This window comes from Ambystoma mexicanum, chromosome 8, assembly GCF_040938575.1.
Source record: "Ambystoma mexicanum isolate Mex_15411 chromosome 8, UKY_AmexF1_1, whole genome shotgun sequence".
In the NCBI taxonomy this organism is placed as follows: Eukaryota; Metazoa; Chordata; class Amphibia; order Caudata; family Ambystomatidae; genus Ambystoma; species Ambystoma mexicanum.
Window position 1 is genome coordinate 30,484,793 of NC_090929.1, and position 19,961 is coordinate 30,504,753.

The 19,961-nt window shown below is 43.8% G+C and overlaps 1 protein-coding gene across 4 annotated transcripts in view; it reads right to left on the bottom strand.

Annotated features, from left to right (window-relative positions):
* The window catches only part of KYAT1 (kynurenine aminotransferase 1), an 825,974-nt gene that overhangs the window by 706,559 nt on the left and 99,454 nt on the right, over positions 1–19,961 (bottom strand). For 2 of the 4 annotated variants that reach the window (XM_069609198.1, XM_069609196.1), the window contains exon 2: positions 11,482–11,533. The exons of the other annotated variants lie outside the window; for them this stretch is intronic. The gene's annotated coding sequence lies outside the window, so the exon portion shown is untranslated. The remainder of the gene's footprint in view (positions 1–11,481; positions 11,534–19,961) is intronic. 4 annotated transcript variants of the gene reach the window in all.

The window sequence follows — 19,961 nt, forward strand, 5'->3', positions numbered from 1 at the left end:
CAACCGCCAACTGAGCTTTCAAAGGAAGAGCCTCAGCACTGCCGTTAAAAGAAGAAACTTTCTTCTTTGCCCCCTCAACAGATCTGGTGTCACCACAAGAGCGGGAACGGTGCGCTGTCACCGACAGGGCCTTACCCGGCCCCTCAGAACTGTTGGTATCTTTAGCCTCTGTACGAGGGACCTCGGACCTTGGCCCGGTAGAAGCCTCATCGGCACGGGCCTCGAACATCCGTTCGGTAATCTCAAGCCCAGCCAAGACCTCGGGGCGTACCCCGGTTTTGTTTTTGAGGGAAGCCGAAAGAGCGGCCTCAGAGCAAGCTCCGGTACCACGATTCAGTAGAACTGGGTCTACAAACAGCCCCCACAGGAGGGGCCTCGGAGTGCACTCCGGTGTTCACAGGCCCCTTACGGAGACCCTCGGAGAAAACTCCGGTAGAATTATTAGGCCTGACAGGCACCTCAGGGCGAACCCCGGTAACAGAGCTATCAACGCCCCTCCCGGCTCGAGAGGAACCCGGGAAGGTATCCCCCGGCCAGGGTGCTCTGAAAATTAAAGAACTTACCGGGCGTTTTTTCTTCTCATCGATGAATGCCTGAAAATGTGAAGGCGGAGTCTGTCCGAACACCTCCTCCCACCACTCCAACCGACGTTGAAGTGCCCGGACCGAAAGGGAGCCACAGTAAAAACAGGAGTCCCAACGGTGTTCCAGACCCAAACACTCTTAACAAAGAGGATGGGGATCCGCCCTTGCGAAGCGACGGTGACACAATGAACAGTCTGGAAAATCTAGTTTAAAAGACATAGACAGACTAGTAAACGAACGCTAGCGAGAGCCAGAGAGGGAAAAAAGGGAAGAAAATCTTCTGAGGATGCAAGTGCGCAGAGAAAAGGACTGATGGGCGATGCACGGGGCGGAGCCAAGGTGGGCGGGGTTACAGCCGCGTGCCGGGCCCTGCGCAGGAAAGAGAGGAGGGACACATTTTTGAAAAAAATGTGGATGCTTTTTACAAAAGTGCTCCGGTCCCGTCCCACAGGACGGAGAGATGTCCCATAAGTATGGAGGAAAGGGGACGGGACGTAGGAGTAATGTCCATTTCTTGTTCCTTCTGACTTGATAGTTTTACAGCATAACAGCAATTAGGAAGCTAATCACATGTATTTGAAATTGATGGATCATTGTTTTTTTATGCTCTTAAACTGTTAAAGGTTTCTTTTGCTATTACTATGTTTTTAGTTTGAAACCAATAAAACTTTTAATTAAAAAAAAATTAAATTAGGGAAAATAATTAGTATCGTTAGTGAGCTTTACTTTCCTTTCCTATAGTGTACTGTAATCTTTGGGACAGACGCAGTTTTATTTGAAGCCTAAAAAAGTGGGCACTTTGAAATCCAGGCACATCGTCCCCAAGTGAACCCCTCCACATCTACCTTTACATGTTTGGGACGGATCAGTCATTCCTGTGAAATCACGTCCCGCTCAGTCAAAGGCTGTGCATTAGGACTCGGCCCCTTCAATCCAACATACACATCTAGAAGTTGCACAGAGAATGAATATTCCTTGCCAGACGTTTATAGAAACTACACTGCATCTTTAGCTATACACCAACCTGCAATGGGAAAACGTGTAATCCAAAGCTGCTAATCCTGCAATCCGGAAACCAGAACACAAAGCCAGGCCGCCCCACTTGACCAATCTATGTTACACTGGACACATCACACTACCTAACTAGGCCTCATATTCTTTGGCTACCAAAATTGCCATCACTGAGAAATCAATCTGTTAGGCATGTAGGCAGGTTGAGCAATGACATGCGACACCAGCAAAATGTTGTCCTAACATCTGGTTTTATTAAGCTATGTTTTAAGGCAGAGGTTGGAACGAGTGTCAATAAGAACCCGGGGAGGGTCTACAAATAAGAAAAGAAAGCCTAGATCTAAAGAGTGTCAGAAATGTAGCATAAAGCAAGGTTTACTTCCGGCATCTTCCACTTCCATTGGCCTTGCTCCAAATCAAAGTTCAACTAGATTTTACAAGTTCTTGTCCCTCCAGGGACTCGCTAATCTACAGCACAATGTCCAAAAAGTGGCTGCAGAAAGTTCAAAACCTATATTTGGCAAGTCAGTAGCCTGCAGGCTAATCCCCAAGATAAACCACAAAGGTTCAAAGTCTTACCCCTCAAAAGAGTTCACAAATCCTGTTCTACAAGGGCCATCTATAATCTTAAACACAAAAGAAATAAGCTTGCCCTCCAGGGTTTAGGCCACCTGGACCCTCCTAGCTCCTCCTGCTTTCACTCTCATCCTTGAAACCTCTCCAGGGGCCTTAGCTTCTCAGATCCCTCTTCTAGTTATAAATGATATGATGGGTTATTTATAACGAGCTTAATACCCAGAGGTTTCTAAGCGCGGACCCGAGGATAGAGCCTGAGTTGATCCTTGTCGTCTTGCTTCCAAGGCGAGCATGCTGCCCCTGAGCGAGGATAGCCGCTTTATCTTCCATTTTGGATTGTAAGCCTCTCTCACGGATTCACTCCAACCTCTGGAACTCATTGATCTCTTCCAGACCTTCACATCCAAACTAGGTCTTTCCTCCAGACCTTAGGGTTTCCCTGGTCCTTGTCACGACCTGTGTTTTCCAGTATTCACTTGGGCAGGTCTCACCACGACCTGTGGCAGGCATCACATCTTTGTATCAGGGTAGTCAGCAAGTCCTCCAGCAAAGTTACCACCTTGGTCTGTGTTTTCCAGTATTCACTTGGGCAGGTCTCACCACGACCTGTGGCAGGCATCACATCTTTGTATCAGGGTAGTCAGCAAGTCCTCCAGCAGAGTTACCACCTTGTACCAAACAGCATTCGTCCTACTCCAGCATGAAGTGGCGAGGATAATTGCTCCCAGTCTGCTGTGGGCTCTACTACTACACACATTACTACACATTCCACCCATGACTGGGCTCACCCTGGCCTTTCTATAGTGCTTCAAGGTTCTCTTTCTCCGGGTCAACCTTTCCTTTTGGTATGGTTCAATATAGTTTTGGCAATGGTTCAAGATTAGGGGTATACTAAAAAGGATCTTTGAATTGATTTAATTGAGCCTCTCTGCAGTTAGTACACTCATCTCACTTGTTTGTTCTACGGCTTACACGCAGGACGCATCTTTGTCACCATCTTGGAAGACCTCCAGTAAGTTTCTGCCCGTCAGCAGAATTCTACGTCTATGGGAAAACTACTTGCAGTCGTCCTCAGTTTCTCCTTCTGATCCCTTGGGTCGTGGTTGCTCCATTCCCCTGCACTGAACACTGTGTTGGGAACTGCTATCAACCAACTTCTTCTAACGATGCTGTTGCATTGGTAAGCACTGTGCTTATAGTTGGGGAATGTTGTGTGTTGGGGAACTGCTATTAACTTCTACTTACCATGCTGTTGCATTTTTAAGCAAAAATGCTTATAGTTATGATATATGATATAATATTTATAATGCGCCTAAACACAAGTGTTTTAAGGCGCAACGAGGCAAGGGAGGGGGAACCCAGAGACAACGATCTTACTAGGCCAGGTGACATTGAGATCGAGCAAGTGCAGGGGAAGAGGGGAAGGGGAAAAGTCCTGGAGAGATAAGATCCCTGGGCTTGAGGACAAGGACAAATATCGCAGTCCTGTTCTGGATGAGTTGCAGAGGGCGGAGAGTAGAAGCAGGCAGATTTAGGAAGAGGCTGTTGCAGTATTCCATCCTAGAGAGAACCAGAGCTCTGGAGACAGTGAGCTTCTGGGGGAAGGAGAGCAAAGGAAGAATACCTCTGAGGAGGTGCAGTTGGTAGTGTGACTTCTTAGAGACGTCAGAGATGTGAGGAGAGAAGGAGGGTGTGGAGTCGAAGATGACCCCAAGGTTTTTAGCTTCACAGGTGGGAGCAGGAAGAGGGCCAAGAGAGTGTGACAGGAAAGGAGGGAGCAGGTGTGATGATGAGGAGAATCTCGATCTTACTGGCATTAAGGCAGAGATCATTGGTGGCACACCAATCCTGGATAGCAGACAGAGATGAGAGAAGGAGAAAAAGTGGCGGAAGGGAGCCTGAAAATGAGTTGAGTGTCATTCGCATAGCACCGAAGGTTAGGGCAGAGAGCAGCAATGTGGTGGGCAAGAAGTGGCAGGTATTGGTTGAACAGCCAGGGAGAGAGGTTAAACCCCTGGGGAACACGACAGGTAGAGATAGGGGAGAGGAAGGACCCAAGTGGGACCTGGGAAAGTCGATCCGAGAGGAAAGAGGTCAGCCAAGCCAGGGCCTGATCAGTGATACCCAGGTTATCACAGAGAAGGTTGAGCAGGATGGCATGGTTGACCGTGTCATAGGCAGAAGAGAGATCAAGTAAGATGAGAACACAGGGGATGTTGGAATCGAGGTTGGCGATCAGGTCTTCACGGATGTTCACGAGAGCAGTTTCCGTGCTTCTGGCAGCTCTGAAGCCAGACTGATGGTCATGGAGACAACCAACAGATTCAGTATGAAGATTAAGCTGGGAGATGGCCAGCTTTCCCAGGTGTTTGCCCAGGAAAGGAGTGATGGAGGTTGGGCGATAGTTAGACGGGCAGGACGGGTCGGCAGATGGTTTCTTAAGAAGAGGATGCACAAGACAGTGCTTTGGGGGGGTTAGGGAACACTCTAGTGGCAAAGGAGTCGTTGCCGAAGTCAGCCATAGCAGGGGCCAAGGCGTCAATGTGGTCCTTGATGGTTTTGGAGGAACAGGGGTGAACCTGTTTTGGCGAGATTTTAATAGATTGGACTTGTCTAGAAACCTCATCTGGGGGAAACAGGGGAAAGGCAGAGAAGGAGGGAGGAGAGGTGGCTAAAGAAGGGCCAGAGGAAGAGCAAGGAGTAGAGGGGAGAGGAAGAGAGAGAGGACAGGATGTCCCGAGTTTTAGAGGTGAAATGAGAAGCCAGGGCCGTCCAGAGGGCTTTTTTAAGAAACATACACCCCAGTCCCCTAAGAGACAATAGGCCAGAACCAAAATGAGCTAGGAAAGAACTGTCCTTGGTGGGGGGGGAAAAAAATAGGACTGCAAAGCCGGCAAAGTCAGTAGTGGAGGATGAAGTGTTGGAGATATCTGATGTGGATTTAAGCAACCTCATAGAAGAAATAGAAAGAGTAGAAGAAGATTAATTGTGGAAAGAGGTCAGTAATTCGGAGTAGGAGAAAATTGAGAGACAATTAGATTCAACGAAAAAGCCCCTCCAAAAAGAAATTCAAAAACTAAAGTCCCACCATTGCAACCGGAGTTAAGGCCATTTAGAACACTGGAGGAAAAGAGAAAGGTGGTTTCACTTAAAGAACCTATCAAGGAAAGGGTTGAGGTGGATGGGAAAAGTCAAAAGTCTAAGGAGAAAATAAAGAACATGCCTGCAAGATTGGACAAAGATGACCGGAAGGGACGTGCCAAGACAAACCAGAAATCTACCTCAAAATATACCTAAGAGAGAATTTATGGGGGTTCAAGTACAACGGTGCTTAATACAAGAAATTCCCTAAGGCTCTTGAACTGCATTATACCAGCCCATCAGATATCCACGAGGGACATTAGTATTGTGGAATTTGTTTTAGAGAAAAGGACTGACTGGGTGATATTGCACTTGGTTACTCAATCCAAGAAAGATCTAATGTTATCCCTCAAGGATACATTCCTCCCATTGGGTTACGAGATTAGCGACTACCAGGAACAGACTAGAGACAATTGGAGAGGATCAATGATTCCGAAGGAAACAACAAAAGATCATACCCCAGAAAAGACTCAAATAAAAGCAAGCACTCTGGAGGAAAGAGGTGCCCAATTTGTAAAAGAAAACTTGAGATCTTTGAAATTTACAATAGCTAATCAGGAAATAATTGGTGATATGAAAAGAGTGGGAGAGGAAGCAGCAATTGTTGAGGTGGAATCATGGGACTTGTTGGCTGGAGCTTTGAGTAGTACCCGGGGAGAATAGATCTATGTTAGGGCTCAGGGGGAGTCTCTGAGGCTAGCCTCTTGAAATACAAGAGGGTTGCAGATACTCTTCTCAGAAAAGATCCCAGATTTAGAGAGGTTTGATGTATTATGCATCCAGGAGACATGGCCGAGGGCTGTGCCCCTTTGCAATGGATATGTTGCCCATTTAAATCCCGCTCCTAAGGGCTTAACAGGCAGGCCTTTTGCCATCTCCTCACTCTTGTTAAAATTGATTTGATTTGGAACATTGCCTGTGTTCAGATAATGTCCCTGGAACAAATGAAGGAGGTCCATCAAAATCCATTGCTGCTCATTAAGATCTATTGGCGAGCCAAAATGAACAAAGAAACTAAGCTAATAGAGTCGGCTGGGAGAGCAATAGATGACGCAATGTGGGAAAGGGATGATGCGAGGATTGTGATTTGTGGGGACTTAAATATCAAACTACGGAGCAGGAGTGGTTATCCATTGAAAGAGAGTGAATTGAATGTAAGAGAGCGGGAGTGGATGAGCAATATGGGACCAAGGGACATGTACATGCTTAATGGACAAACTCAGGGGGATATCCCAGGGAAATACACATGGAAAAGCGGTGAGCAGAAATCATGCATCGACTACTGTTTTGTCTCCGGAAACTTGAGAGCAGGTTGAGAATTTCAGCATTTTGTAGCAGGATTTTAGTGACCACGACTTGCTGGCAATCTCCATCAGAGGAGTGGAAGGAGTGTATGAGAGGAAAAACACGGGAGAGGTGGAATTAGAATGGGGAGGTAATCGCCTGAGACTAAAGCAGCGTGATGTGACGCAGATTGTAAGTCGATTCATGGCTTCTGCTATAGCAGATCCGTTGGGAGTTCAATACCTCGGTATACTCCGAGAGTATGGACACAAAGGTATTTCGAAAAACATAGGCAATAGGGTCCAAAATCACAGGTATGACCAGGCCATGGTAGAAAGGAGAAAAATGATATGAAAGTCCATCAGGCAGATTCATAAGGATGGGGACAGGCTTAAGAAAAAAGAGAAAATCCAGCTTTTTAAACAACAATACAGGAACTGGTGCATCGGTTCAAGGACAGGGAGAGCCCAAACCGATGCCGAACACATGTGGAAACGGTTTGTGCCAAAAGCACTAGGAATCTTTTGGAGCTAATCAATAACGGTGGATCCTTCAGATACGGAACTGTAATCAGCATGGTGTCAGAAAACGATTGGGTTGCCCACTATACAGCCTTGTTTGCGGACCCGGCGGGGAGGGTAAGTAAGGCTAGTGGGGCAAAGCCGAAAAACCTGAAAGTTTGCCTTTCGATGAAGTAGATGCTGAGATAGGTAAACTTAACTCATCTCAAGCAGTAGGACCGAATGGTCTTTCCAACCAGGAACTGAAAGAAAAACAAAGGCAAATGGAGCAAACTTTTGATAATCCTGTTTGCCCAGATCATGGAGAACAAAAACATTCCAGCCACTTGGAGAGAGGCCAACATTGTGCCCATTTATAAAAAAAGGCGATAGGGCAGAACTGAAAAACTGCTGCCCTATCGCGCTCAGATTCCATACGGAAATTGTTTGCAACCGTCCTGTTAAGAGATCTAAGAACATGGGCTGAGAGGAGTGGTATCCTTGTATCCTTGACCCGAGACAAACGGGTTTTGTCAAGGGTGTGGGTACCACTCTAAACCCCTTTATTATTAATTTTCTTAAAGAGGGCTTTAAAAGCAGGATCATGCCTATACTTGGCATTTATGGACCTCGAACAGGCGTTCGACTGAGTCATTAGCAGGAAGCTTTGGGCTAAGTTGAGACCGTGGAATTGTCCAGAGGATTTGGTAGAGGCCATGGAGGCTCTTTATACAAACACCTCGGTTAGGATCAGACTCTTGGGAAAGGACATTATCACAAAAGATACCAACAAATCGGGCCTTAAACAAGGATGTGCCCTGGCTGCCCTCATCTTTTGTCTCTATATAACGGACCTGGTGGTCTCGCAAAGGAAGGTTGCGGCTTTTCCGCCCAAAATCAATGGTATGGAAGTGCCTTGGACAATATTTGTAGATGATTTAGTCTTCTTAGATTTAACACCTATTGGCCTCCAGCAGAGGATCAATGTTTTTAGCTCATATCTAGGTGAGGACGGTATGACAATCAATGTTGCAAAATCCAAGGTATTGGAAATGAAATTGGCCCATAAGAAGAAAAGGGGGGGATTTACATAGAGAGTGGGAATAAAGCCGCTTAAAATAGTGGAATCCATGGTCTATCTGGGGATTGTGATAAATCGAAACAGAAATTATCGGGGTCAGTATATTCATCTAAGATCTAGATTGATCTCCCTAACTAACCAAGGAAGAGCCTTCCACAAAGGTTTGGGAGATTTAAGATGATTCCCATCCTTTCCTTTTATAAGCAGGAGATAGCGCAAGTTCTGACATATGGAGCGGAGGTTATCATCCATTTCTCTTGGAGGATATGGGAGAAATTAATAGGCTACTTCTGGAGGACAGTGCTGAGGCTCCCAAATGCTGTGGCACTGGTGAAAATTAGACAAGAGCTGAAACTACAGTCGCTGGAATCCCTGGTACTGTGGAAGTAAATTGTCCTATATAGGAAATGTAAGTATGAAACAGACATAGCCCCTTTTGCAATCCTTGATTTGACCAGAGAAGGACAGGATAAACACTTAATTCAGTGGAGGTTGAAAGTAGAAAAGACCTTGGAGCAGAAGGATATTAGATTGAATGATTTAGCTGTACATCCATCCAAGGTTAAGAGGAAATTGCAAGAACTTGATTGGATAAACACAGTAGAACATACGATAGTGGTAGGAAAGAATGGCCTAAATTTACTCCCCAGATATCTACAGAAATTTCCATCGCAGCACTATCGTGGCATGCTCCTACAGTGCAGGTTAAACACTCTTGCCACAGGAGAAGTCCAGTGGGCCCAGAAAATGCCGGACATCAAAAACTCCCAATGCAGCTTTTGTGATGGGGGAGGGGGATAGCGTTGAGACACTCTTCCATTGGGTAACTGCTTGTGATTCCCTAAGTGAAATCGGAAATTAAGCCCTAACGAATGCTGGGCCTGGGTGCTCTCTGGAGAACAAACAAGCTTAGTGATTGCGGTATTGAAGATGGTTGAATTGGTCCTGAAGATGAAGAATGAATTGAGAGAAATGGACTAATGGCTTTCTTTTTTATGATGTATAGGAAGAAGGGAACTATTAATTGTTTGTAGGAAGGTGTATAATGTTAAAGGTTTATGTACTGTGGCCACTAAGTGGTCATTTTCCTATGCTTTCTTTTTAAACCAATAAAACCTTTTAATAATAAAAAAACATTGTTGGGGAAAGTTGTGTGTTGGGGGAACTGCTAATAACCAACTTCTACTAACCATGCTGTTGCATTGGTAAGTAACATGCTTATAGTTGGGGAACGTTGTGTGTTGGGGAACTGCTTTTCACCAACTTCTACTAACCATGCTGTTGCAACCGTGTCAGCAGCTCTTACGAGCAAAATCATAAGCGCAGTTAAACCTTAACTCTCATCAAAAAATTGCCTTAACATAGCCAGAGCCACCATTGTGGCCAAGCTGGACTATTGTAACATTCTGTTTCTAGGCACCTCATCCAAAAACCTCAACAAACTGCAAATCCCCCAAAATAATGCCCCTAGAGCGGCACTAAGCATTCCTAGTAGGGAGCACATCTTCCAGAGCGTATACTCTAAAACCCTCGATACACACAGGCGCCTCTCCCTCACTGCACCTCTGTAACCATCAGAAAGAATTCATTGTGCAATGTCAAATAGACCCAAGCGGGTGCAGTATTCCCACAAGTTCATTGTCCCTACCTTTAAAAGAGCCAAAGCTGGAGGCACAAGCTTTCCTGTTCTAACACCCAAATACTGGAACGCTCTGCCCCCCACTCTCAGGATGGGGACCTCCTTCACAGTGTTCAGAAGAGCTCTGAAAACCAAGCTCTTCAACTAGACCTCCCCTCCATTAACAATCTCAGGCAGTTCCCATGTAACCCTGGAACATTCCCACTCATAGCTTGTAAACGTCTTCACAACTGTTGTTCTGTATCTGTTTTTCTGTACCATTGTATCCAAGTGAATCATCTGCAACAGCGCCACAATGCCCCAGGGGCGTTTGCGCGTTTTATAAATTCAAATAAATAAATAGTTAAGCACCATGCTTATAGTTGGGGAACGTTGTGTTGGGGAACCATATGGCCAATTCTTGAGGGCCAGACGTAATTGCTCAACAATAGAAGATTTTGGTGTTCAGGCCAATATCATACAGGATAGACTACAATAAAAAGGTTATCCTTGGAAACTGTTGAAACAATCTAAAAAGAAAGCTAGATACCAACATAGAGAACATTTACTGATTACAAAGACAAACATTGAGTCCAGCAATGAGCGTCTAGCATGCGCTATGACACATAACACCCATCACAATAAAATCAAAAAAGCAATATCTAAACATTGGCATTTGTTGCAACTTAACATCCCTGCCTTGCAAAATGCAATGTATGCTTTTAAAAAAGGAAGACACTTAAAAGAATGTATTTCTAAAGCAGCCGATAGAGGCCTTATGGGTAAAAAACAACAGAAACCTATCACTACTTGGGGGATGGCTCCTGTAAATGGACACCTTCCCTGTGGAGGATGCTGCAACTGCAGCTCTACTTCAGCATGCACCACAGTTAATATCAACAACAGGAGTTGGTATTTAAAGAATCATACTACATGTAATAGTAGTAATGTGATATATGCAATAGCTTGCCCTTGTACATTGGCAAAACCTCTCGAGCGATTAAACTAAGAATTACAGAGCATAAATCCAAAATCCGTAATAAAAACATGATTGCACCACTGGCAGCACAGTATACTGAGGAAAATCACAGTTGTGATGACCTCAAATGGTGGGCCATAGATAAAATCAAGGGCACTCATGGACCAAGTACTACTGTAAGACTGTCTCAGAGAGAACAGTGGTGGCTCTACCAGACACAGTGCTATTTAAGTGGTTTAAAGGAAGATTGGAATCAATGCACCATATGAATATATATACACTTTGCATACATATTATTAGAAACTATTACAAATGTTGCATGAAATACTATCTCTAAAACATCTCTGAGATTTTGGGAAATTAGATATGTTGAATAATAGCTGCTACTAGCGCGGCGCTTAGATTTGATTAACCGTTTCCTTAAATATGTCCACTATATCTATAGAATAAGCTGTCTTTGATTTACAGTAATGTTAATGAGCTAATACAAGGCTTAAATCAGTATCACGCAAGCACTATGTTCCTGAAGCTAAATGAGCAGTAATAGTCCACTTTTTATGACTATACGCATCGCCTCTGGAGTTGATGATTGCGAGCATGAGGGAGATTAGTCTTTTTTCCATGACTAAGATTGATCTAATGCACATGAGTGACGCAGACTTGAGTGAAGCCCATACCTGATTATATTAAAGCAAGTTGTAAATTACCTTGCGAGAATCGTCGAGTTCGCGTTTTTTATCACATGGTGGATGCTGCGCTCTATGAAGTTCGGCAGGACGATGGGCCGGACGCAGAATTAAACAAAGAAGAATAACAGACAGGTAAAAATTAAATACACAGCAATTGCTCGTGCAATACTAAGCTTAGTGGTGCAGTGATTTTATGTATTTGCATTTTGAGAACAACACGAGTTCCTTCTTTGTTTTCAGAGCTGCATCTATAAGAACGCTGGAAATGAGGAACAGCAACTGTAATGAGGCGCAAATGGAAGAGTTCATGAAATAGCAAAATAACATTAAGGTATGTGCAAAGATGCAGTAATTTACTGCGTGTGCAACTTTGCGCTTGTGTTCTAAACGGCGGTTGTAGTTTACCTCAGTTTGGGAATAACAGCAGCCCTTTGATGCTTTTCTAGATGCTGGCTTACTAGAACATTAGAAGTGAAGAGTCAGTTGAACCGAAAGACTAATCCAGGCATCTGGCATTATATGGGCTCTTTGGACACTGCTTTTTGAAAGGTTGGTAGATGTGGACCCACTGTTGTTGCATTGTGTTTCCGCTGCTAACCCACTTTTAAAGAAAGGAGTGATTGAATTCCACTTTCTGGCTTTGCTTTGCATAAGGTTGTTTTGATTAATTCTGCAACATTGGCAACGGATGAAGTAATGTGGATCCGTACGGCCGTTGAGTTTAACTGCAAACGGGTAAATTGTTCCTCAAAATATAAAAAAATAGGAACTGAGTGGCTACCATGGGTGGTTTTAGCAAGGTATCAGTGTTTGGATTTTAATAGTAGTTGTTTTCTATTTATACTTAGTAACTCTAAAGTCACACCATGGGATGGCGAGTGCAACAATAAGAGGAAACACTCAATCACCCTCCAAGTTCTGAAGAAGAAGAGCATCAGTAACCATTAAGGGCATCTAGATAGCTGACGGTCGAAACTATAGATAAGGGAAGTTTGGAAAATGTAACGGGAGGAATATGTTATTAGTTACAGTCCTCTACAAACACTTACAGTTGGCATTTACTTGAATGGCCTTTACTTGAATTTGAAGGAATTTTCAGGTTTGATAAAAGGTTTGCTCTCCGATTTTACTTAAAGGTGAATGTATTAGATTGTTTACTAATTCCATATACTTTTGCACATGCGAGTTTTGCCCCTTGATTAGGAGACCCCCTATTGTCTATTAGACTGTTTAACTATTTTGATATAAGTATTATTTATTTGTAATGAAATTTGGAATATATGAAAAGATTGAATTTAGAATCATCAAATGTTTAAAATTTGTTATATATATTTTAAAGAAAATATGTACTAATCTAATAAAGAATCTGATAAAGTGTTAAGAATTAAATAGCCTCTTTTCCTCTTATGTGGCCTATAGTCCTTTCTTTATAAATAAATAAGGTAAAATAACTGTTGTTCCGTGAGGCATCACTCCTGGTTTTTGATTGTTGCATTGTTAAGCACCATGCTTGTAGTTGGGGAATGTTGTGTGCTGGGGCCCTGTTATTAACCAACTTCTAATAACCATGCTGTTGCATTGTTAAGTACCATGCTTATAGTTGGGGAATGTTGTGTGTTGGGGCACTGCTATTAACCAACTTCTAATAACCATGCTGTTGCATTGTTAAGCACCATGCTTATAGTTGGGGAATGTTGTGTGTTGGGGCACTGTTATTAACCAACTTCTAATAACCATGCTGTTGCATTGTTAAGTACCATGCTTATAGTTAGAAGCAAGTTGGAGTCTTTCTTGGAAGGACTCATTTTGAAAGCCTCATTTTACACACTTGCGATGATCGGGAGCAAGAGGCTTTTGATAATGGGGATTTAGACACCTGTACGAGTGTGCGTTTGGTGGTCCCTGAGAATGGGACTCGAGAGGCATGGCCAGTGGGGGTCAATGGGTGGGTAAATAACCAGACAATGTTTAGGGGCTGCGTCTCCCTATTCTCCTTCCAACACCCATCTCCCTCCTTCCCTTAATTCAATGTAAAATTAACTTGGTACATGGCTAATTTAACTCTGGAGGGGAGTAAATGAAAAAGTGACAAATGCCAAACATAATTAATCATTACAACTATAATGTATTTATTGGACATTTGTAAGGCCCCTATACACAAGTGTTTCCAAGCGCCACAATGCAAAAAAAGGGGGGGCATGGGAAAACAACAGTAGCGGTCGTACTAGGTCTTGTGATGTTCTTACCGTTCAAGTGCAGAGACAGAAAAGTGCAGGGGAGGGTGGGGGTAGAAGGGCAGGGCCGAGAAGGGTGGGGGGGTGAAGTGAAAGAGTGGGGGGCCTAGTGTGCCATGCAAGTGCTGAGGGGGAACGGGAAGCAAGTGCGAAGGAGGGGGTGGACCATGAAGGCAAGTGCCAGGGGGGAAATGGGAAGCAAGTGCGATGGAGGGGTTGGACCAGAGTCCGGGAAAGGTTCCCAACGGCAAGTGCTAGTTACGGATACTGGGGGAGACTGGTCAAGGAGGGCCTAGCCCTGTAACATTCATAAGGGACCAGGCACCAGTCGTAGTGGAAGAGGGTCATTAGCAAGGGAGGGGGAGAGGGAAGGAGGAGGAGAAAAGGACATTCTTGAGAAGTTTCCAGAATTCAAGGCAATCCGGCTGAAGTCGGGGGGGGGGGGAGTAGAGAGGCAATGCCAGAGGGCAGCTCCTGCCACAGACAGGGATCTACCTTCCAATCCCTGCTTGGAGAAATGTCTGGCCTGCAGAGAGTTGGAGCTAGAGGACCGGAGAACTCTAGCAGGGAGGATTTTAGGGGGGGAAAGCTGGATGCAGAGAGGTCCCAGGCCCCAGACAGCCTTGTGGATGATGCAGAGGGTCTTGAATTTGATCCTTGCGGTCACAGGGAGCCAGTGGAGAGATTTTAGGGTTGGAGATATGCGGTCCCTGGGCTTAAGGCCAATGAAAAGTCTTGCAGTCCTGTTCTGGATTAGTTGAAGAGAGCAGGAGGAAGGAAAGGGAGGAAGAGGCTGTTACAGTAGTCCAGCCTAGAGAGAACCAGATCTCTGGAGGCATTGAGCTACTGGGGGAAGATACAAAAAGGGAGACTACCTCTGAGGAGGTGTAGCTAAAAGTTGGACTTCTTAGCAAGGTCTGTGATGTGAGGAGAGAATGAGAGTGAGGAGTGAAAGATGGCCCCAAGGTCTTTAGCCTCACAAGAGGGGGAGGGGACCCAAGGAGGGTGGCCAGAGGGTGGGGGGGGCGGAAATGGGGACCAGCCGTCCCAATGAGAAGGAACTCTGTCTTACTGGCATTGAGGCAGAGATCGTTAGCAGAGCATCACGCCTGGACGGCAGTCGGTATGAGAGAGGAAGGAGAGGCGGTAGAGGATGGAAGCTTAAAGGTATGAGAGAGGAAGGAGAGGCGGTAGAGAATGGAAGCTTAAAGGAGAGCTGTGTGTCATCAGCATAGCACTGGAAGTGAGGAGAGAAGGTGCAGATCAAGTGGGCCAGAGGGGCAAGGTATATGTTGAAGAGCCATGGCGAAAGGATAGAGCCTTGAGGGACGCCACAGGCAGAGTGTGAGGTGGAGGGGAGGAAACGGACTAATTGCACTTGGGAGGTTCGTTTGAAAGGAAGGTCAACCAGGCCAGTGCCCTGTCCCTGATGCCTAGGGTATCACAGAGACGATTTATGAGGATGGCATGATTGACTGTGTCAAAGGCAGAAGAGAGATCGAGAAGGATCAGAACAGAGGCAGAGTTAGAGACCAGGTTAGCGTGTAGGTGTTCATAATAGCAGTTTCTCTGCCTCTGGATGCTCTGAAGCTGGACTGGCGGTCGTGGATGCAGCCAGCCGATTCAGTGTGGTGGGTCAGCTGGGGGATGTGAGACAGGCATGGTGACAAGAGAGACACAGACTCAGAAAGTAAGATTTCAAAACCTTAATTTAAAGTTTCAGGGTTGGCGTAATGTTTAACTAGCCCTTGCGCTAAAGGGATGTGTAGCATCTTATTTGCAAGCATTGCAGAGGGTGAGGTATGGAATACAGAATGTGAAGGGAGAATGTGGAATCTGGAAGGATGAGAGTTATATTATGAGCAGTTGGAAGGAGGAGTGTAGCAGACCAGTGGGGCATGAATAGATCTGGAGATATGTTATAAAATATATTACAACTACAATCAACGTGTTTGAGAATCTTTCAATGGCGACGAAGATAAAAGAATTCAGTAAATACCACGGCAGCCCCACCAAGTAGCCGTGGAGCCATACCCTCAGTTCTTGCACTTTGCTTCGTGGAGTGTCTCAAAAAAGAAGAAAAACACTGCAGAACACAGAGGGTTCATCAGAAAAAAAAGGTAACCAGCACCTATCTTCTGCAACTGTATGAATGAAAGAAAGGAGCACTGTACAATACGGACCACAAGGTGCTGAGAAATCCGCAGGCTGAGCTCAACTATAAGAAAGTGAGAGCGCTGGCAGTAATTGACTTTCATAAGGGTGGCACTACCAGGTTAAAGACATGGCTATTTTAAACGCGCATCAGGACAGAGAGCACATTTAGCATTGAAGCAGCACTCAAAAGTAAACAAAGCCCAGCTTTGATCAAGTAGCACACGCATGTTTAAGCAATTCAAACAGCATGTGCATGTTCAAACAAGGCACTCTTAAGCAATAACATGTGTACTGCAAGTACTGTGAGAGGTCCAATTGAACTGTTATTTAGCAGCAAGTGCGCACGTGTATACGTCAAGAACAAACAGAACAGCCTCATGTAATAGCAAGTGTTTTTGTTTGAACTGTTACCTGGTAAATAGACAAACAAAAGCGATAGAATGTGTTCCAAGTCAAAGTAGAATTTGCTTTCATCACGAAGGCTAATGTGAAGCTATTTCATGAAAGGAAGGACTGATGACAAGTCCATCTTAATGACACAGGCTGCAGAGGAAGTTAGAATGTTGCCTCTGTCACAAAGGCTTGTGCAAAGAACAGCTCAACAATCCAAATGAGATGAAGAAGCTGTAAAAAGAATTAGAATTTTGCTATAATATATCTGTAACATAACTAAGAATCCTGTGAGAAAGGAAAAGCGAACAGGCAAGAATAGTTAGTCTTGGTGACTGAGGAATTAAAACAATTAAAACAATAAAGTGTTAACAAGAAAATCCAAACATTACTATGGCTGCACAAGGAGTAACTCCTCCCAAAACTTTTTGGGAAACACAAGGCAAACCTAATAAACCAGAAGAAGATGGAAAAAGAGATGTGTTAGCAGTGCATGGTGTGAACTTCTCTGGTGAAATGAAAAAATGCCTTCTTATGCACTGCCTTGGCAACTATGGCCAAGAACAATTCGTAAATCCACCTCCATTGTCTGATGAGGAGTCCACACACCTATCAGAGTATGAACAATGCATAAAAATGTTAGATAAACATTATGAAAAATGTATAAGCATTGTTTTGGAAAGAGAACGCAGGAAGAAGAAGAGTCTATAGAACCATTTATTACAGCACAAAGAGGCCTAGCATCATCTTGTGACTTTGGACATACATTAAATGAAAGGCTAAGAGACCAATTCATGCTTCAATGCAGTAACGAAAAAGTAAGAGAAGCGCTGTGGGTTAAAGGTAATCGCACAATTGATGAAGTAATAAGAGTACCGAAGGAAGTTTAACACACACAAAGGTGTGTCAAGGAATTGGAAAAAAGAGCTGAACGTAATGAAAAGAAGATAGAAGAAACACAGATAATGGAAATATCAGCAGTACAAGGTAGAAAAGTTGGAAAAAAACAAACTTTCAGAAGAGAAAGAAGAAAAAAACTTCAAGTACACGGAGAAAAAGGAAGAAAGTGAAAGCAAAAAATGCCTTCGATGTAACCATCTCACTCATTTTGCGAGCAGCGATAAGTGTTCTGCTCTCAAGGCAGCATGCAAAAGATGCAATAGAAAAGGGATATTTTACATCATGCTGTAGAACAAGAACTGAAAACATTGCATGTTTCGAGGAACTATGAAGGAATGGAGGACTGCACGTATCCCATTGACATAAATTCAGACGATATTCTGGCGGTTCAAGATGAAGATGCGGACACAGAAAAGCCTACAGCTGTTATTGCAATGGAGGGGGTAGAATTTGGGATGGTAATTGATTCAGGAGCCAAACATACCTTGTTGCTAAAACATATTTTTGAGACCAAAATGGTAAATAATGTGTTTCTCAATCCTGTAGACATCCGACAAGTAGCTGATGGGGGAAAGAAAATTGATATCGAAGGTTGGTTTTGTTCTAATTTAAAGTTTAAGGATAGATCAGCTAGAGGGAAAGTATGTGTCAAAAAAGGGTAGCAATCTCCTTTTGAGCTAGTCAAACCAAAAAAGGCTTCAAATAAAGCTTGAATCCAATGCAGAAGTGTGTATGAAATAGGAGATGCCAATGATTTATCACAGCATTAGGTTTTTCGTGAGGAAGTGTGAAACCTTAAAGATTTTAAGCCTAAAATCAGAATAGAAAATGGTTCTAAACCAGTAGTACAGAAATTGAGAAATATTGCTTTAGCAATTAGATCTGCTAACTACTGTCTATGGAAGAACAAGGTGTCATTGAGAGGATAGAGGCTTCCTGAGTGGGTGTCTCCATTAGTGGTAGTTTACAAACCCAATGACAAACTCAGATTATGCATAGATCTTAGATCAGTCAAAAGATGTGCAATACCAGATAGACACCCATTGCCTAATATAATGAGATGTTAGGTACTATTAAGAATGCCAAGATTAGGAGTTCATAAGATTTAAAATCTGCATATAATCAAATTGTGCTTCACCCTTCCTCTAGGAATGTAACTGCATTTATCACTCCAGAAGGTCTATTTCAATGTAAAAGAATGACATTGGGACTGATATCGGCAGCTGTTGTATTCCAAAGGATTGTGTATCAACTGTTTCAAGACATGCAGAGAGTTTTTTATTTTCAGGATGATGTGTTGGTGTATGGGAAGGTCAGCAAAGAGCATGATGATAGATTGAGGAAAGGGTTGGACATTTTTATGAAAGCAGGTCTGACATAGAGCAGAGATAAATGCAAATTCAATAAAAATGATTATCCAGTATTTAGGACACACAATATCTGTGGCAGGCATTCAATCGAAATCTGATTTGATAAACAATATTATTAATTTTTCGAGTCCGTCGGATAAAGAGAAAGTAATAGCTTTCTTGGGAATGGCAGAGTATTATGCTAGGTTTGTGCCTAGGTTAGCAGACAGATCATTCCACATGAGAAGTCTGGTAACAAAAAAGGGAGTAAGATTTGTCTGGAGTGAGCAATGTGAGAGAGAATTCCAGGAAATCGAAAATGCTTTAACAAAGGACCCCACATTGAGTCATGTTGATCCCAGCAAAGAGTGTCCTAACTACGAATGCCAGTAACCATGTGTTAGGAGCTGTTTTTTCTCAAAAGGATGGTAGTAAAGAAGTTACCATAGCGTTTGCATCTAGAGTTTTAAGAACGGCTGAAAGGAATTACTCTACCATAGAAAAAGAATTGCTGGCAATAAAGTGGGCGATAGAAAAATGTCAGCCTTTCTTATGGGGTGTTCGGTTCACCATCAGATCTGATCACAACCCTTTGATGGAGATTCTAAACACAAAAGGTCTAGACAAAGTCTCATCAAGGATTAGGAAATGGGTCGCCAACTTACAGGACTATAACTGGGATGTTGAGTATTTGCCAGACATTCAAAATAAGGCAGCAGATTGCTTGTTCAGACTGACCAATGTTGTAGAGGATGATGGCGATGAAGGAGATAAAGATGAAAAAGTTCTCAATGTTAGTCAGGAGGGTGTGTCTGAAAATGAGTACTGTGACCATGACTTCAGGAGAGGAACCATACCTGACCCATACCTGACCCATTTAGGAATGTATTTGATGAGGTCCTCGTGAGGGTTGTGGGTGATTTTAAGAGGAGACAAAATTCTTTCTCCAGCAGGAGTAAGACAGACACTTTTAGAAGTGGCGCATGAAGGTCATCAGGGGATGACCAAGACCAAACAGTTAATTAGACAAGATTACTGGTGGCCAGCAATGGATTTACAAGTGGAGAGGCTGGTCAGGGAGTGTGCCTTTTGTGAGAACACAGCTAAAGGGTGGGTTGCTAGAGTTGAGCCGATACCTCATTATCATCCCTTCTATGCCGTGGGAGAGAGTGGGATTAGATATTGTAGGCTCCGTCACATGTCAAGGAGTTTGTCGGTATGGCATAGTTATAGTCGACATGCTATTTTCTAAAAGCCAATGGTATTGAGCACAAGAGCAGTTCTGTCTACCATCCAGAGACAAACAGAATAGTGGACAGATTTGACAGCGTTATTAAACATAGTATTAAGGTAGCTTTGTTAGAAGGCTGCAGCGGATACAGTGGTTGCCTATAGATTTACCCCTCCTGTTACCACAGGCGTTTCTCCTTTCGAGATGTTACGTGGGAGAAAGCCCAATACTAGAGTG